Genomic DNA, 18,763 nt, shown 5'->3' on the forward strand with positions numbered 1-18,763 from the left:
TTGAAAATTTCTCAAATTCAGCTTTTATTTCTTTAGTATTTGCATTTGAACTGTATGAGTTCAGTTGAACATTTTTGATTTCCTTCCAAAAGCTCACAATCATTTTGACCAATTTCTCTCGACAGAACCAGTGAGCAAAGTCAGATTTGCAGGCCGCCTCGATCTGATTCAAAATATTGACCTGGTTGTTCTTGAGATACTTTTGTTTGTTTAGATGTGTGGTTGGGGTACTTTTCCATTTGAAAGACCCATCTGAAATGGGTCTTTCAAATGATGCAATCTAATTTCCAAATGACGTAATCTAATTTGTGAAGTACACCAGTCCCTCTTGTTGCAAAACCCCCACACAAGATGCCACCCCGTATACTCCACAGTCAGGACAACTTTCTCAGGCAAGATCCCACTTTCTTCAAAATGTAAAACCATGTATGTCTACAAAGTGAAGGTCTTTGTCTCTGAGGACAAATGTAGATCTAAAACTTGAAAAGTTGAGTCAAGAGTTCAAGTCAGGCAGTGAGAATCGTCTTTTCTACACTGTATCCAGTTTCACCTGTAGCTTTTTGAAACAAGGTCCTGAAACAAAAGTCCTCACATTCAGCCTCTTAAAACATTTTCATGTTTTTTGTTATTGTGCCTCACCTACCTACTGCTCCCCAACACAGACCTTCCCCCACAGTCCTACCTCTGGAATTATTTTATACCTGCTGCCGTAATGCGCTTGCTTTTAGCACTCCCAACTACTTTATCTACCATAAATATTTTATGATGGACTTCACTGTTTTCGAAATGGCGGGGAGAGCGGTGGGAGGGGGCGGGGTTGGCATCAGAGCGAGCTTGTCAAAAGCAAGTGCCGCTCCAGGTGCGCTCGGCATTTCATTGCCATGTTTGTGGCTGACAGAAACGCCGTTCGCACAATCAATCTTTTCATTCACATGCCCCCGAAGCCGCTCGTAATAACTGCAAAAAAAAAAAAAAAAGAGGATAAATTAGTCCAGCTAAGCAGTAGTTGGACTAGAAAATGTCATTATTTTCTCCCTCAAACTGAGTGGGGGGGGGAAATCACTTAAGGTGAATGTTTTAGAAAATGCCCCCTGACACATTTTGTTTTCTTTCTTTATCATTATTTTTGTTTTGTTTTGTGTTTTAGGAGAGAGAGAAAAAAAAAACAAAGGCGCACAAAATTACTTATCAAGGTTATTTACACGCCATTGATCACGAAACGACAACGGTCCATTTCACTCAAACGAAAGCTTTCAAACGTCTCATCTGATTGGACCTTTTTAAAGCTACATAGTGACATTAGTCTTCGAATGTCAGAGCAGTCTGTTTCGTGTTAATGTGTTCCGCCGAAAAAACAAACACCTGTTCTTTCTTGGCAGGAAGGCCCTGTCGTCTTCATGCTCTGTGATCCCGTTATTTCCTCATCCAGGTGGCTGCTCAAAAATACAACTCAGTGTGAAACGCGTTACAGGTGTGACCCCAGCATGCAAAAGCTGCCACTTTCAAAGAGACGGGAGCAGGAGAAAACAAAATGCTGCAGCACACTAGGACGGAGCCATTTTGGTTTGGAGAAAGTCAAAACACTGTGGAAATGGACTGTCCAGAATTTCCACAGTGTATAACCCATAAAAGCTTTCCAGTAGTTAATATCCTACCTGCGGTAGAAAACACTCTTGGTGTCTTCGTTCAGCTGTAAAGTGATAGTGTAAATCCAGATGTGCTGGTCCTGGATGTTGAAGCAAACGGCTAAGCAGAGAAATGCCCAGGTTAAAATGTCTGCTATGAATAGCAAATGGCTTCTCTGTAAATAACAAATGCAAGCCACTATTTTATGGAAATTGTTTTAGCGCATTTTTATTTTGGGTCCCCTTTGAATCAGCCGTTAGCTTGATGGTGTTTATTCAACAGGAAATAGAGGTGGGGGGAACTTACGCCACCGGTGATATCTCTACGAGAAAACACATTTCGAGACAGACCATGGAAAGTGTTTCCATTGAGAAGAATTGAATTATTTTACCAATTAAATAAGGGTTTATTTTAGTCATTATATGGAAACCTCTATAATTTGTTGTGTACTTTTATATGAGGGATTACTGTGACTAAAAATGCTTCACGTGTTCTGCAGTTGTTTCGCTGGGGACGATCGATGATGACGCGAAACCTCCAACCTCATTTTACCATGCAAACAATCTCTGGCTTATAACTAACAGACCAAGATAACACCAAAGTAGTCAATGCACATGTTTAGCACGATATAAATACACTCAGCTGAAACAAAAATGTTAATGAAATAGCTGTTGCTGTGGTATTTTTATATGTTAAAAACAGATGGATGATAGAATAGATAGTATAGATTTTTGGGTTAGGGTAGATTTTTGGGTTAGGGTAGGGTAGGACGATCGATGATGACGCGAAACCTCCAACCTCATTTTACCATGCAAACAATCTCTGGCTTATAACTAACAGACCAAGATAACACCAAAGTAGTTAATGCACATGTTTAGCACGATATAAATACACTCAGCTGAAACAAAAATGTTAATGAAATAGCTGTTGCTGTGGTATTTTTATATGTTAAAAACAGATGGATGATAGAATAGATAGTATAGATTTTTGGATTACTTTATTTTTCTATTAGACGCCAACATCAAAACACTTTACACGTGTTAGTACGTTTCACAAAGGAAGATCATTTTTGGTGCACTACCTTCAACCTCTGCTTTCCATGTAAATAATAATCAGTGCAATGACATTTTATAGCTTCATACAGCAGCAATAAACAGCTGGGATGTGTTTGAAGCTGGAGTTGGTTCACGATGGAAAATATGAAAAAAGTGCTTTTGCTTATTTTGTCCATTTTTTAGAACATCCTGCAAACATCCACCTTCAGAAACACCTCAAATTGGCATCCTTCTTTTTTCTTATTTTGCCATAAGATACTGGTTCTCTCAACTATAGAACAAACCAGGCTTCAAGCAACTTTTGGGACTAAAATTATAATTAAACTCCAGCCTTAAAACTATAATTAAATGGAAGCACTGGGAATCACTGACTGCGCACAACAGGTTCCCTCTGCAACACCCCTGTTTGTTCAGGTGTTGGAACACAAAAGCAAGCTCCTACACGCCAGCCGCTCCGAGAGGTGACAGAGGTGACAATGCGCGCAGATGTTTGGACGGGTTCAGCCCGCATCCGAGAGCCGGACTGCAAAGGAGAGAAGAGGAGGAGGAGGCCAAGTTCTGCGTCTTCCACAATTAGCAGGAGAGGCCTCGTCTCGGCGTCCTCAGGGGGCCTACCTGTACTGCCGCTGATTAGTGAGCAGTCACAGCCCCAATTAGAGAACACACAGCAACCTGAAGAGGCAACACTCTTTATTTAATTGGATTGTGTTGCCGGGTTCGGCTGCTAACTGGCATCGCACCGAATCAGCGTGGAGCCGCCGAGCGTAAACAAAACATTAAAGATAGAGAGGGGCCTTCTGAAGGTGTTGCTGCAGACTGCGATGGTGGAACAGGTGGAGAGATCTATGCTTATTATGTGCAAATATGAATCGTTTCAAGATAACAAGCAGGCTGTAACACTTAGTCCAATCTATTGCGCTTAAATGTGTGTGTGGTGCGAGACGGAGGGAGGGGGGGGGACTAATGAATTGAATTTGCATTAGTCCCAATAAAGATATGTTCAGATTATTTTTAAAGGAGAAGAAAAGTTGTGAACTGTAAGTTTAAAAAAGGAAAAGTGGAATTTTAAGACTTACACCGTTGCTACACTTTTACTGTGAAATGACCTCAGTGTCTTGCAGCATTACACATCCTTTGAACCTTTTAACAATTTGTCATATTACAACCAAAGCCTCAACAGATGATACATATATATATATGTAAAAAAAAATTTCATATATCATATAAATATATATTTTATATGCTATAAAATATTTGTGAAGTGAAAGGATGGAAAGGGATTTTCACAGTTCCTCCATTTAAAAATTTGATTAGCCTTTACTCTGACACATTAAAATAAATTCAGTGCATTAGTTTCGCAAAACAAAAAGCATCAATGCGACTGAAAAAAAAAACAGCTGACAAGTCAACAGAGAAACTTAAATGAAAGGCTGTGAGAAAACGCTTTCTGTGGCAAACAACAAACATTAGAGATTAACCTGGACTCACATGGGACATGGTGGTGGCAGTATGATGCCGCGGGAAAGCTTTGCTTCCCATCTGATTGGCAGCATCAATTCTCAAGGTCAATCTGCAAACAAGAATGTGGAAAAAAATGTCAGTTTGCAAAACTGATGATGTACCAAAAAGATTGCAGCCATGATTTCAGCAAAACATGGTTCTATGTATCCAGGTATGCCACACTGTTCAGATTTTTTTTTTTAAATGTTAAATGTATGTAGTTTCCTTTAATTTGAGAAATGTTCACAACCTTTTACTAAAATCGCAACGACACACATAAACATTTATGTATTCTGATATGATAAAATGAGAAGTAATCGAAGGGTTGTGAACAGTTTGGAATTCAACTTTCCCTTGTGTGTTGGCATCTCTTTGTATTGTTTGGTGAGCCCAGAGTTCATCTAGTAAAACCACAACATGATAATGTTTATGTAACTGGAGTGACAGTAGTCAGCTTTTCCTGGTTCTCAAATTATCAGTACATAGTAACTGCTATGCTTTTTCTTATTCAAGTTGCAGGGAAGTTTTTGAAAGATTCCCCCTTTTTTATTCCCACATCCTTCCCGCCCCCCCCTTCGCTTTTGTATGTGTCACCTAACAAAGACATCACCCCGTAGTGTGGCACGGTAGTCTACCTCCCAGGCGCCTCAGGGACACCAGCTTGCTGCCTGGTGCTGCCAGCATCCAGACAGTCCAGTTTCTTTCCCTCCGCAAGTCAGTCAAGACCCCTCTCAGCTCTCCAACTCCCCGAGCCCCCATCACTCCTACCCCTGCCTAATTACCAAACCTAAAACCCCACTCAACTAATTAGCCACAGCAGACCCAGGAGCTGTGAGTAAAGGTAAAGAGATGGCTTCATTCAGGACGGTGTATGTATGTGTGTGCGTGTGCAAAAAGAAGAAAGGGAGCAGAATATTCATGGCTCCTTTTGCAAGCACATCTCTACATCCAATTAAAGTCATTTATTAAATAGGTTGTTTTTTTTTAAACAAAACCTGAGACGCGCGCGACAGAACGAGACAGAAAACGTGTTTGTTTGCGGCCGAGCGCGCACGACTCCGCCGCACGTAAACATCCCCGCGTGTCTCGGTGCGTCCTGGCAGTCTGTCGTCTCTTCTGTCCGTCAGCGGCGCGAGAGCTCAGTGGGACATAAATTACAATATGCGACGTGCGCCACTTGTGTGAGTCTCAATGAAGGGGGAGGAATAACTTTCTTAATCAAGTTCCCCTGATTAATTGTAATAAAGGTGTCATCTGTAAATGTGTCCTCCTGATTGAGTAATTCGGGGCTGGAGACGGTGGGCTCGTCCCCGGTGATTGGGGAGGGTTGGACAAAGCCGGGTAGAGGAGGAGGAGGAGGAGGTAGAGGAGGTTTGTGGAGACACAAATAGCTCCTGGGCACAGTGGCAGCCTTCGCACAACTGACAGTTATGAAATACAATTATCAGTGTGATCTGCTTAAGAATTCATCAGCAGCTTTACCGGCCAGTAAAGACGTTCGCAAGGAGACAGCAAGGGATGGTGGAGGGGCTGGGGTGGGGTTGTGGGCCTCACTGATTAAATGAGGTTTTTATTTTGTCCAACAGATTGCTCACATTATGCTACAAAGCTGTAAAAAATAAAACTTCCTCTGTTAAATATCTGTTTTATTTCACATGGTCCTAAGAACACTGAACTCATGCAACTCGAGAGGCTGGCCTTCTACTGTACGTGTAACACAGTGCAGATTTACTTCTGCTTTTTCTGGCACACACATAAGCTTCAGATCGTAAGGCATATGTTTATGTAAACCAAAGGTCTTGAATCAATGTAAAACGCACTCTGAAATAGTAACTTCATTAAATTTTAGAAAACAAAAGCTGTCCAAACCAACAAGGCCCTATCTGTTAAAAAGTTATGGACTTTTTAAAAACTAAAAAAAAAAAAAAAAAAAACTACCTCCATTTTCTTTTTTAAAGCAGAGTTAGGTTTCACTAGACCTATGCTACGCAGATTGTGCTGCAAGATTTGTAGAAATCAAGAAATTACGTAAATACGCGTTCGCATGTGCACATGGGAAAACGGAAACTTGGGATCTCACGCATCCGAGTCTGTGACAAATAATGTGTCAAAATATCCACATACCTGCTTTGACACGATTCCCAATCTGTGTCGTCTTGTGTTTGAATATCTATACATTCTAATACGCTATTTAAAAGTAGCTACCTCTATCAATCTGTCCACATAAATAAACCTCGTAGCGCCACGTTAAATTCCTAACAGGAAGTCACAGTTGTTTTGAAGGATACTGATTGGTCGACATAGCTTTGCACTACACTGCCCCCTATGGGTTCGGCATGTTCAAAACAACAAGCCGAACATGCTTAGGGGTGGATTTGTGCGGGTTCGTGTGGACGAAAACTTTTCTGAAAATAACGTGTACAATATTATTTAAACAATGGAGATATTCGTTTTATAACAACACGTCTGCATGTGTACAAGTTCTTAATAAAAGTGAAATTTACAAATGTAAAAAAAAAAACAACTAAACAAATGTGGTAAGAAATAACATTTTACCTTTGAATATGTTGAATCTAAGATAAAAACATTACAACTTGACATATAAAAAATATATTCCGTGTCATTTATCATCTCTCTGTTGGCTGTCTCGGACTTTGGGACATTATTTGGACTTTTGAAGGGGGATCCCTCGTTGCATCTGTGCGGATGTAGATACATATTCAGGTGAAAGGCAAGGGCACCACTCACCAGCTCAGGATTAATGACAGCATTGTCACCATGCTTACCAAGGCTGCCTTCAATTGGCTGGATAAGGAAGAAGAAAAATGGCGGAAAGAACAGAGGAGGAAATATGAGCGTCCCGTCAGCAGGATGACGGACAGGTCCTCAGTCCGGCTCCCTCAGGCCCCCTTCTGTCCTCATTCTTTACCGGCCCCAGCTTGCTACAGAGGCAGTGTCTCTGCGGCCAAGGACACGGGGGTGTCAGCAGCGCGTCTGGGTAACATCGTTCATCAGGCCGCATCGGTAATGGGGAGCTCTCTGTGACAGTGGTCATCAGGACACAAAAGCAAAAGGGCCCATAAACATAACATGACAGATGGCCGGGAGGACAGCTTCGGACAGGGAGGGAGGGATGAAAAGCGAGAGGTAAAGTGAGATAGAGAGAGGGGGACTGCGGCGGACAGAGAGATCTCAGCCGGGATTGTTAAAGTCTTTGGGAAAAGTCTTAAGCACCGGGTGGTTTATGGAGGTACATGTTCAATGTCAGCTGAGAGTAAAAAGAGAGAGGAAAGGGAAAAACGGGAAGATCGCTAGGGAATTCCTCTGTGGTTGATGTCCAAAAAAAAAAAAAAAACAGTCCTAGAAGACTAAAGTCAGGGAAAATAGCATAATTAAATCAGTTGAACTGGAAAGATGAATGCAAATGATGGTTTTTTTTTTTATTTTCGCATTCCAGTGAATATATATTCAGCCATGCACATTTTCTCCAAATACAACACCAGGCCTTGTTAAAAAAACCGACTTAACTGGTTCAAATTATACATGATCTGTTGTCCTTCTTAAGCAAAGTTTTCATTTCCAGCTCTCCTAATTTCTTCATTTTCCAGCATCCCTGTTTGTTAACTACCTTTCATCAGCGACTGTGGCCAATTAGTGAAGTTAAACCTTTTAACCTTCAACATCCTGCTGCACAGTTAAACTGAAGATCCAACATGAAAGATCCACTCGCCTAAACAGAGTTAGGATAGAAAAGACACGCCCTTGCAAATGCGTTCATACTCTCAGAGGTTTTAAACACTTTATTTCATTACAGTCTCAAACTTTTATGCATTTTATTGAGGTTTTGCGAAATGGACTAACCAACGTGCAGCATTTATGTTTGTGACATGGGTTTATATTTAACACTGGAAACACTGGTATAGACAATAGATGAATGGAATTTCTTTGAATTTGGCTCAGTTTGTTAAATTAGGACCAGATACATGTCCCTGCTAAAGAAAAACATGGTAAAAGTATGGATGGTGGGTTCAGGCTGACATACACATTCTTCCCCACATTTGCCATCGTCTCCTATGGGTCAGGGCAAACTTTGTTTGTATAGGGTGAGGCGATCCCTTAAGCTCACAAAATGAGAGATGAAATTGAGTTCACAAGAACGAGACAAGACTTTAATGTCATTTTCAGAAAAACTTCAAAGTTTAAATTTATGCTTAAAAAAAGGCTTATTCGTTTGGGTCAGCCATTGGACGTTGTAGCCATGCCTTCTACCTCCATGTTGATATATTGTTTGAGTCTCCTCTTTCACTCTGTTGCCATTTATTATTCCTACTGGGAGCCCAAAAGTCTCCCGAACAGATGACTGAGGAGTAATAGGGGTATTTTCTATTTCAACTTCATCAGAGGAAGTCATGACGACTGGAGTTTGACCACGTGTCAAACTCCAGACCACAAGGGCCGGTGTCCTGCAGTTTTTAGATGTGGAATGAAAAACTGGAATGAAATGGCTTAATTACCTCCTCCTTGTGTAGATCAGTTCTCCACAGCCTTTATAATGGACCTCATTATTCTACTCAGGTGGTGCAGCAGAGGACGGGTCTAAAAGTTGCAGGACACCGACCCTTGAGGTCTGGAGTTTGACACCCCTGGCTAGAGCTTGCAAGACAGCAGTCACCTAAACAAGAAATAATGTGAAGCTTCAATGTCGCAAGCTCTTGTTCTGATGTGTTTGTGATTGTAACATGCATAAAATTTCAAATATGACGATCAGGGTAGACGAGGACTTAGATCTGCGTCACCAACAAAAATGTCTTTATTGCTACCTCCAACATCTCTACAGTCTTGCACACGACGTCGAAAGAAATGCTAAAAATACAACACCCCATAAGAACTCTGCATCGGTAAAAGTTAGTTCATAATTGTGAAAGTGACAGCAAAGACAGAAAGTGCAAAACAGGTTGTGTGAAAAAGTAGAGGTGAGGGTGTCAGGGGTTGTCGCAGAGTCAACTGCAGAACCTGTTGGAGGTCCCTGCGGAGAGGACACGATTGTCGTGTTGGCAACAGCTTTATCACCTCAGGATGTATGCGCCGTCTTCGCATGTTTACAGGAACGTCTTCTCCCCAAATGAGAGCCATCCTGCTCAAAACATGGGAAAACGCAGCTCCGTGGCCTCCGCAAGTTCGGCCTCCCTCCGTCTCTCTTTGTTTTGTGGAAACAGACCGGCCCGTCCATTAATCGTCAGCCATCCATCCCTGCGCACCTGTATATAAAAGGGAAATTAGAATATCCATCACTTGAGCAAAACGTCGACATGATTGATGGGTTAGTCACAGGATCCCTCAAACCCCCCCCCCCCCACACACACACACTCAAGTGTGTGTTTCGGGAGTGAGAAGTGAACATTATCTAGTGCCATGATCAGATTTAGTCCACGCATTTCCATCCGGGAGAGCTTTCTGAGTGGATGAGGCGAGCCGGCAGAAGGTTTGTGGAAATCTAATATCATAAGGCTTTTTTGGTTTGTTAGACTTGTTATTCGCAGAGTGGGCTGGTGACACTTCTGATATAACAACGCAAGACAATCTAACGAGGCAGAATCTCATTTTGTTGAAGCGCTTCCGTCAAACTGTGGTCTGAAGGATGATGGGGAAAATCTGTGCAAACAGGTTTTGAGTGGGGTGTGCTAAGACTAAAATACCAACTGTTCTTGGACAAAAGTCTTAGATAAATAACAGGAAACATACTTGGAGAAGGTGACATTAATGCCAGAAAGCGCAGAATGCTCATTTGCTGATTATGAAGGGAAACCATATTTAAACTAAAAAGAATAAGTAGATGCTAAAGAATTAAGCTTGAGATTAAGAATAATGACTGATGCATCTTTATACACCCATCAGACATAATAACACTGATTATCTCCCAATCATGCCACGTGTTAATGGGTGGGACATGTTAGGCAGTAAAAGAAAAAAAAAATATCTTAAAAGTGAATCTGTTAAAATCAACAACAAAAAAATTGGCCAACATGAAGATTTGGCAAGATCCAAATTGTAATGGTCTGATGACTAGGTCAATGTTCAGTGATAAATGCGGCGATACTGTTTGATCCAGTCCAACAGATGAGTTCGAATGGCTCAGACAGATGAAGTTAATGCCAGTTCTGAGAGTTCGAATATATAGTACATAAGGTAAATGTTCTGTAAAACCCACCAAAAATGACAAGAAAATTTCCTTTGGCCAAGTTCAAAGTTGGAGCTAGAAGTCTGGGTGAGGAAATACAAAAAACTAGTGGTAAGCAACTAGTGGTGACACTGTTCAGCACTGGAACAGGTTGGGTGGTACATGGACTTTGACACTTACCAGAGGAATGTCGTTCAGGCCACTTTCAGCAGGATGCCAGAAAGCGAAACAGGACTATTTAAATTTTTAAAAATGACAAAACTCACATTTGTAAGTGATTTGACGCTTCAAACATTTTTGGGGGGTTCAGGATTAGCTTGAAGAGCACAACAGCATTTTGTATTTTCCATATTTCAGTCAGGTAGAGCATCTTCTGTGGGACGGACAAATTCACACCTTAGAGGCTCCACCTCCAACTTCCAGAAAGTAAAGTGTCTCCTGCCTATATCTTTGTACTAGATATCACTGCATACCTTCAGGACTCCAGTGGAATCCATCACATGAAAATAGGTTCAACACATTTTAAGCAGGTGGCCATAATGCTATGTCTGAAAGGTGTGCATCTACAGCAGAGGCACTGGTGTCTGCCCTCCGCTGTCCATTTGTTTGCCTGTTGGCGCGTGTGAGTGTGTATGTGTTTGTGTGCTTTGATGTGCTGGAGACAGGAGCCCTAACGCTGCAGGATGGAGAAAGGTGAACAGGAAACAGAAGGTGCCCATGGAGGAGGTATGTGACATCTGTCAGATCCAGTGTGGGTGTGGGGATTCAACGCGCCCCCCTCCCTCTTCCGCCTGGCCGAGGGTCACGCATCGCACCGCAGTCGCTGAAGTTGTCACGACACCATGACACTTCCTTGGCAGTGGTGGCCAGACAGCCTCAGACGGCGAAGACACACACGTTTTTGTTTTTTTTTGTTTGGTTTAGTTTGAGTAAATTTGTCTTAAGGTAGCGGGGTGTGTGTGTGTGTACTGTTTGTTCTCTCTCCAAACAAAAACGTCTTGCTTATTCTTGTTTCTATTTTTCTTCTCCCTCCTTCTCCTTTCCACGTCAGGGTCTTGGACAGCGGAAGGTCAGGTGACATGGCAAGGTCGAGAAACAAACAAACAAACAAACAGAAGGAATTAAAACGGAGAGAAAACAGACCAGATGAAATGTGGCGGCGTGTTTTTTAAGCCCTGATGGCTTGTAGCAGCCATTACTCTCTGTGGTGTCCTCTGCCCCCCATTGGTCGCAACAACACCTCCTGGCACGGCTGCCACTGTCACATCATCTCATATTTCCGCTTAACTACATGGACAATGAGGGCCATTTCACACCGGGATCGGTTCAGCGCTTCGTGCTCTTCAGGCAGCAGCGTCTGTTCAAGGTGGGAAAGGTCATTCGCAGAAGATTTAATAAAAAATGCGTTTTCCTAAGCCAGCGTGAGCTCAAATTAGATTTAGCCATTTGTTTTGTCTTCGTGGAGACGAAAACAAAGAAAATACCGCAAAAATTGTTGAGATCATTTTTACTATTACCTGATTTCAGAGCTGTGACCAACAGTCAAACAGTTTTTTTGTTTTTTTTAATGAAATGACAATTTGGTTTTGATTGTGTAATCAGGCTGATTGAAGCAACCCCCCTGTTTTATGTAAATAGAAGAGGTCTGGTTACCCCCGTTAACACACAACCAGTGACAATCCCCTGTCAAACACCAGTCATTGTTTCAGATCACACACACAAAATGGCTGATTGAGACAAATTTGATGGTGATGTTGGGAATCACTTTGAAACTGACGCCACAGGAGAAAGCACAGTCTTAATAATGTCTTGTGAACATTTATGTTGCTGTATTTTCTTCACCCTTAAGTCGTTTGACTATTTGTTTATTTTTTGTCAACATCATCTGGGTCATATTTGGAACTAAACTGGCTCAACCGTCGGGAGTGTTATCAGAGATATTTTGACACAATGTGATATTCCAAGAGGAGAAATATCAGACCTGTTAAGTGTTTAAGTTAATGTTAGCCATTTGTGATCAAAGATAGACATCCACTGTTTAATTCACCAGTGCTGGGTGTCCCATAGCATGATGCTCCTATCGCCATGCTTGACTGTTCACACATCGTTCAGTGGTTTGAAATCATATCAGTACAGTATAGACAGAAATGGAAAAGTAAAACCTTAATTCAAACTTGTGTATCCAACGCTTGCTTTTAAATTTAACTGGAGATGCATCCTGTTTAATTCAACTAACTGATAATATAAATCATAGGTCAAATGACTCAAAGAGATTTTCTGACCATTTATCTGTGTATGTGAACTTCTGACAGGAACCTGTTCACCCACCAGCTGGTGATGTCGCTGTTTTAATTATAAAACTCAAAATAAAGATATTAAACACTGCTAACTTACTCAGATTTGAATGGGTTCAATCCAGACTGCTGCAGGGGAAGCCTGGGCCTAAACATCTTAGATCTGTATGCAGAGTGTGCCTTTAAAAAACAAAACAAAAAAAAACATGTTTCTTTTGTTTATTCTTTGCATTGTCTTTTCCTCTCTGTGTGGAGTTTTGACATTGGAGATGACAGGTGTCTGTGGAGTGGAGGAGGAGGAGGAGGAAGAAAAAGGAAGAGATGCCGGGTAAGAAAAAAAAAAAAAAACAATCTTTGACTGCCTGTGGGTGAAGGCAGACTCCTCTAGGCAAGGCGGCCTTCAGCGTTTAGCTGGGGGCGCAGTATCAAAATCACAGCCACTGCTGTACCCCTAAGGCGCTAATCTCAACCAGTTACCGTCAAGTGCAGCTTCTCCTTTATGTAATCCTTCATTCTCACCCCCCACACCCTCCGACCGCCTCTCCCTCTACTCCCTCCGTCTCCGCCGTTCCTCCGTTTTTAACCAGACCCAATCCACAAAGGTGAGAGGATAAATGACAGGTCGGGAAGCTGCAGAGGAAGCAGGGCATCTTGAATCCAGCATCTTTGTCGCTGCTCGCAACAAATTCCAAACTGTACAGCTGCAGATGCATCGTTTTTTTTCCTGGAATTGTAAAACCGTAATTAGCAGGGCTTTCTGTGTTTACCCGCAACAAAACCCACCAGATGCGGAGGAGACCTCCGCCGTCGCTCAAGTCGACTCGATGGAGGAGGGTTGTTGTTGTTTGATTGCTGGATGACTGCTGATTTAATAAGTGTTAACTATGGCGCAGCCAGGCAAAGGAAAAGAAGGGAGGAAAGAAGAATGACGGAGAACTGAAAAGTAAAAAAGGGATGTAAAATAAAGCATAGAGATCAAACGATGACACGTTCAACTGTGCGCATAATATGCAGCTTATTTAAGCACGCCCATGCTGTTTGTCAATTATTTAAAAACCACAGGAAATTAAGTCCAGGTAATCTCGTAAAGTGTAACTAACATTCTTTCTTTTTTTTGTTTTCGCTGTAGCTCGATTGAAATTACTTGATGCTGTTTAGGAATGACAGAGTTTTACTGAACCAATAAGGACCATGAAGGGATCTTTGCTAAAGGGCTGAACTAAACTTATTTTCAAGCAAATCTGAATAAATCACACATGAAGACTGAAGTCTACACTCGTGCAAAACATCACACGTATTCATAATCTACTTTTGGAGTCACACAGAAAACTGGGTGGGTAATAAAAATGGTGGAAGCCCTCGGCATGACACTATCTCCGCTATGCTTCAGGAACATAAAACCGCAGATGCAGCACATGGATAACTGTCTGCTGCTTGTAAATCACTACTGACTGTTTTGTGGGAGTATTTTCTGCCTTTCTAAAAACATTAGTTTTATCTTTCATGATTTGTGTTTTGTGGACTCGGCTAAACCCATTCAAATGTGACAGGGGCTTTCGGTAGGGTATTATTGCAGATTAATAATTTGGATGTAAACATGCACAATGTTTTCATTTAGACAGTCTGCCCTTAAGGCCAGATTTTTGACATACACCACTTTGTGCACCCGAGCTGTCGATCTTTGCAGCTCCTCCAGAGTCTACACAGTCTGTTTTTTCACTAATGTTCTATCACAAAGGTAACTGGTTGGACTGGATCTTTTTTTGGACTATCACATTAAATGAGCGTGAATGTAAATGCATGCCACATTTGTCGGCTATTATTATTATTATAATTATAATAATAATAATAATTATTATTATTATTATTATAAAGAGAAGAATTAACAATGTGTCCTTATTGAGATAACAAAATATACCGATGTTTGTGGCTGTACAGTAACAAAACAAAAACTTTCAAGGTGTGTGAATGCTTTTGCAAGGCGAGGTGGATGATGAAGAAAATTAATGTGAAAAAGTTTTTACCCGATCCTCAAATATACATGTGGCGTCCCTACACAGTTTTTCATTAACTCTTTTGATCTGAAAAGCTCCTTTTATGCAGAGTTTAGATTTATAGCCCGAACTCAACCCGAAATGTGGACCAGGTCAGGCCAAAATTATTCTTTTGACAGGCTTCTGTTGCGCGTCTAATAAGCATATAATACCTTCAGCACAAAGAAAATCTAAGGAGAATGTTTGATATAAAGTTGCGTTAATCTGTTATGGTCCAAATAGAGGAGAAAGTGAGGTGCTGGTGTTCATTAGACTAACAAGCAGAGCAGGCTGCCTTCCCAGCCTGCTCTGCTTCTATCAATCATACATCCCAGACGATTTGCACTCGACTCACCCTGCGGTTACAATAAGCGACAAAATGGAGCAGGAAGAGGTTAAAAGCTAAAAACTGTAAGAAGTTACACCACCTACTGAAACTGTGGTATAAAAATTACAGCAGTAAAATTTTCATTAAAATAACATGTCAGGTTTACTACAAGTGTGGGCCTATAATTAAAGTTTCATTGGCAGGGTCGGATCGGGCTTGGACACAACTTCCACGGGCTCCGGCCGGGTCAGACTGGAATTTTTAGGCACAATCAAAACTCTACATTTACGTCAATGTTTCCATCACTTCTGGGCAGCCAAACACTAACTGTAGTGACTATTTGTCCAAAATAAAAATAAAAAAAATAAAAACTGAAGACTCAAAAGTGATCAAAGCAAAAGTGAATTAAACGCCAATAGTCACCTGATGCACGGTGGGTTCTGGTTTACGCAGTTCAAAAAGGATCAAAAGTCAAAATGCAGTTCTATTCTTTTTATTCCAATTCAGGCAAACAAGTTATAGATTCAAATGACTGATTGACTGACTGACTGACTGATTGACTGACTGACTGACTGGCTGGCTGGCTGGCTGGCTGGTAAAAAACCTTATGACCACCCACGTGCACCTGAGCTACCTAAGACCTACCCATTTATACCATGACACACCCACATCCCAAACTGAAATTAACTAACCAATTGCTTAACCGTTAACCAAAGAACCTATTATAAATAACAAATTAAACAAAAAATTCTAATTATAAATCAACTAGAAAATAAACAAATAAGAATACAAATAAACTATGTAATCTAAATTCTAAGATTTAACTGAAAATTGGTAAATAGCTCCTACACTCCAGCCCCTAATTGTGCATTAAATCACAATTACATCTTTAACTAAAGGAGCTATTCTAACAACAACCTCAATAATATCCTACATTAATGCAAAGATATTAATTCTTCTTTGTTCTTCATTTTTATAATGATGAACCTATAAGAGAAGAAAGAAAGAATAGAATGGGAAGAATAAGAATGTCTTCAGTCTGCAGATGCCTCCAGGAGCATACAGAGTTTCGTCACTGGCCTCTCCAACACACTGGTTTTGGTCTGAAGTTGCACTGAGCGAACCAGGCCTCCTGCATCAGCTTTGACTGCCAGGACTCTCCCCATCTGCCAACATCCTCTGGGTGCTGTAGCATCTGCAATCAGGACAATGTCTCCAGGAGAGATGTTTCTTCTCAGTCTCATCCACTTTTGTCTTTCCTGCAGTAAGGGCAGATACTCAGAGATCCATCTTTTCCAAAAGAGTTCAGCCATATACTGTACTTGCTTCCATCTGCGCCTGAGGTACAGGTCTTGTTTTTGAAACAGTCCAGGTGGCAGAACAGGTTTACCTTTTAACGTTAAGATGTGATTTGGTGTGAGTGCTTCTAAATCATTTGGATCATCAGAGACCAAAGTGATGGGTCTGTCATTCAAAATAGCTTCAGCCTCGCAAAAACAGTTTGTAGTGTTTCATCATCCACAACCTGCTGTTTTAGAACTGAGGTGAGTACACCCTAACTGAACGAATCAATCGTTCCCAGATGCCACCTTGATGTGAAGCTGCAGGTATATTGAAGTGCCAATTTGTGCCATCCTGGACCAGAGCTCTTTGGATTTTACTCTGGTTTAAGGCAGCCAGACTTTCTTTTAGCTCTCTATTGGCTCCTACAAAATTTGTGCCATTATCAGATCTGATGGAAGAGACTGGACCACGCAGATGAATCTTCTGATTGCATTAATACAAGAATCAGTGTCAAGGGTATGAGCTATTTCTAAATGAACGCACGACTAGTTGGACAAGTAAATAATACTCCATAACGTTTGAGAATACTCCTGCCCTCTTAACATCAATGGGGCCAAAATAATCAACACCAACATCTGAAAATGGTGCTTTGTCTGGTTTTCCCTTTCCTGAGGCAGGTCGGCCATTTTTGTTCCAAAACCTTTCCTCTATTTCTTCTGCAAGTGACACAGTCAGACAGGATCTTTCTGGCAGCAGAATTTGCACTGATTATCCAGTATCTCCGACGCAGCCTGGACAACATGTGGCTTCTTCCTGCATGACCAAGCAGATAGTGAATGTAACGCAGAATTAATGTTGCCACATGCACATAGGATGACCGGATGCTTAATTTCAGATGGCATAGCAGCTCTTCCACTCTGAGGACTCCATTATCGACCACTGGATCGAGTCTGTACAGCCGGCTGTCTTTAGAGACGGTCTTGTTATTCCAAGTGAGCTGATCTCTGGTCCAAACCTGTGATGCTGCTCAAAGAGAATAATGAAATGCTCTGCTCTAGCTAGATCTTCGGATGTCAAACATTGCATTTTCAGCATGGTTTTAAACTGCTGCATCTTTTGTGACACCTTTTGCTCTTTAATGTTTGAATCTTCTGTAGACTGATGCGTTATGGCAGAAAACTCTTTTCTTTTCTGAGACAACCAAAGGAGGAGTTCTTTGAGCTTTAAAACCCAAGCTACAGATGTTTTTAGCTTCATCCAGGATGAGAAGTAGGAGATGAAAAACTGGTAGGGCTTTTAGCCTCCTCAACAATAGCATTAACAATCACATCCTTTTTTATTTCAGAATCATCAGCAGGAAGCAAGTCAGACTTTACCTCCAGCGTGGGCCATCTGTTTTCAGACTCGATTAGAAACTCAGGACCATTAATCCATTTGCTGTGCTCCAAAAATTTTCTGCTTTCATCCCTCTTGTTGCTTCATCTGCTGGATTATCTTTGGAACTCACATATCTCCACTGGTTACCTTGTGTAGCTTCTCTGATGATGGACACTCTGTTTGCAACAAAGGTATGAAACCTTTTGCTTCGCTGCAGATGTATTTTAGGACAGTGGTGCTGTCAGTCCAAAAACACAGATGTCTCCAGTTCAATATGTAATTCTCAGAAGCAGTTGGTCCATTCGGACAGCAAGGACGGCTGCAGTGAGCTCCAGTCGAGGAATGGTTGTCTGCTTGAGAGGAGCGACTCTGGCCTTTCCTAGGAGAAATGCCAGATGTACATGATGCTCATTTTGCAGTCTTATATATGACACTGCACCATACCCCACTTGGCTGGCATCAGAGAAATGGTGGAGTTGTGCTGTAACAGGACAAAAATTTTTAGGTTTAATGCAACGACTCACTTCAAACTTTGAGATCCTCTTCAGGTCATCCAGCCAGTCGGTCCATTGCTTAGAAAAATGATGGTGAATTGCATCATCCCAGCCCAGGTTTCTTCTGCAGAGCTCTTGTAAAAGCAGTTTGGCAGTGATGATGAAGGGAGCAAGGAACCCCAAGGGATCATACAATGAACTCACTACTGACAGTATTCCTCTTCTTGTGTGGGACCGCTCTTGAAGTGAAGCTTTGAATTTAAAGGAGTCGCTTTGAATGCACCACTGCAATCCAAGTGCTCGTTCCATTGGAAGCTCCAGATCCATTTCCAACATTTTCTTTGCTTTGATGTTGTCTGAAACTGTTTGCAGAACTGCAGGACTATTACTGAGCCACTTGGAGAGCTTGAATCCTCCTTTATTACAGAGAGCTGTCAAATCTTGAGCAAACTTTATTGCTTCCTCTTCTGTAGGCAAGGATTTTAAGCAATCATCCACATAAAAATTATGTTTTATTGTACTGACCACTTCAGCTGGGAACTGCTGGGCATTGTCTTCTGCCGTTCTTCTTAATGCATAATTTGCACAGCTCGG

General features: G+C 41.5%; 1 protein-coding gene across 6 annotated transcripts in view; it reads right to left on the reverse strand.

Moving 5' to 3' along the window:
- Nucleotides 1-7,318, reverse strand: part of LOC122831515 (teashirt homolog 1-like) — a 60,093-nt gene extending 52,775 nt beyond the window's left edge. For 5 of the 6 annotated variants that reach the window (XM_044117757.1, XM_044117756.1, XM_044117754.1 and 2 more), the window contains exons 1-2: nucleotides 6,306-6,438; nucleotides 4,170-4,251 (exon numbers count right to left, since the gene is read on the reverse strand). The gene's annotated coding sequence lies outside the window, so the exon portion shown is untranslated. Of the gene's footprint in view, nucleotides 1-4,169; nucleotides 4,252-6,305; nucleotides 6,439-6,967 lie in introns of those variants that run through there. The other variant, XM_044117755.1, reaches the window with a different exon arrangement.
- Nucleotides 7,319-18,763: the final 11,445 nt, after the last annotated feature.

The sequence above is a fragment of the Gambusia affinis genome, linkage group LG05 (assembly GCF_019740435.1).
Source record: "Gambusia affinis linkage group LG05, SWU_Gaff_1.0, whole genome shotgun sequence".
NCBI classification, from domain to species: domain Eukaryota; kingdom Metazoa; phylum Chordata; class Actinopteri; order Cyprinodontiformes; family Poeciliidae; genus Gambusia; species Gambusia affinis.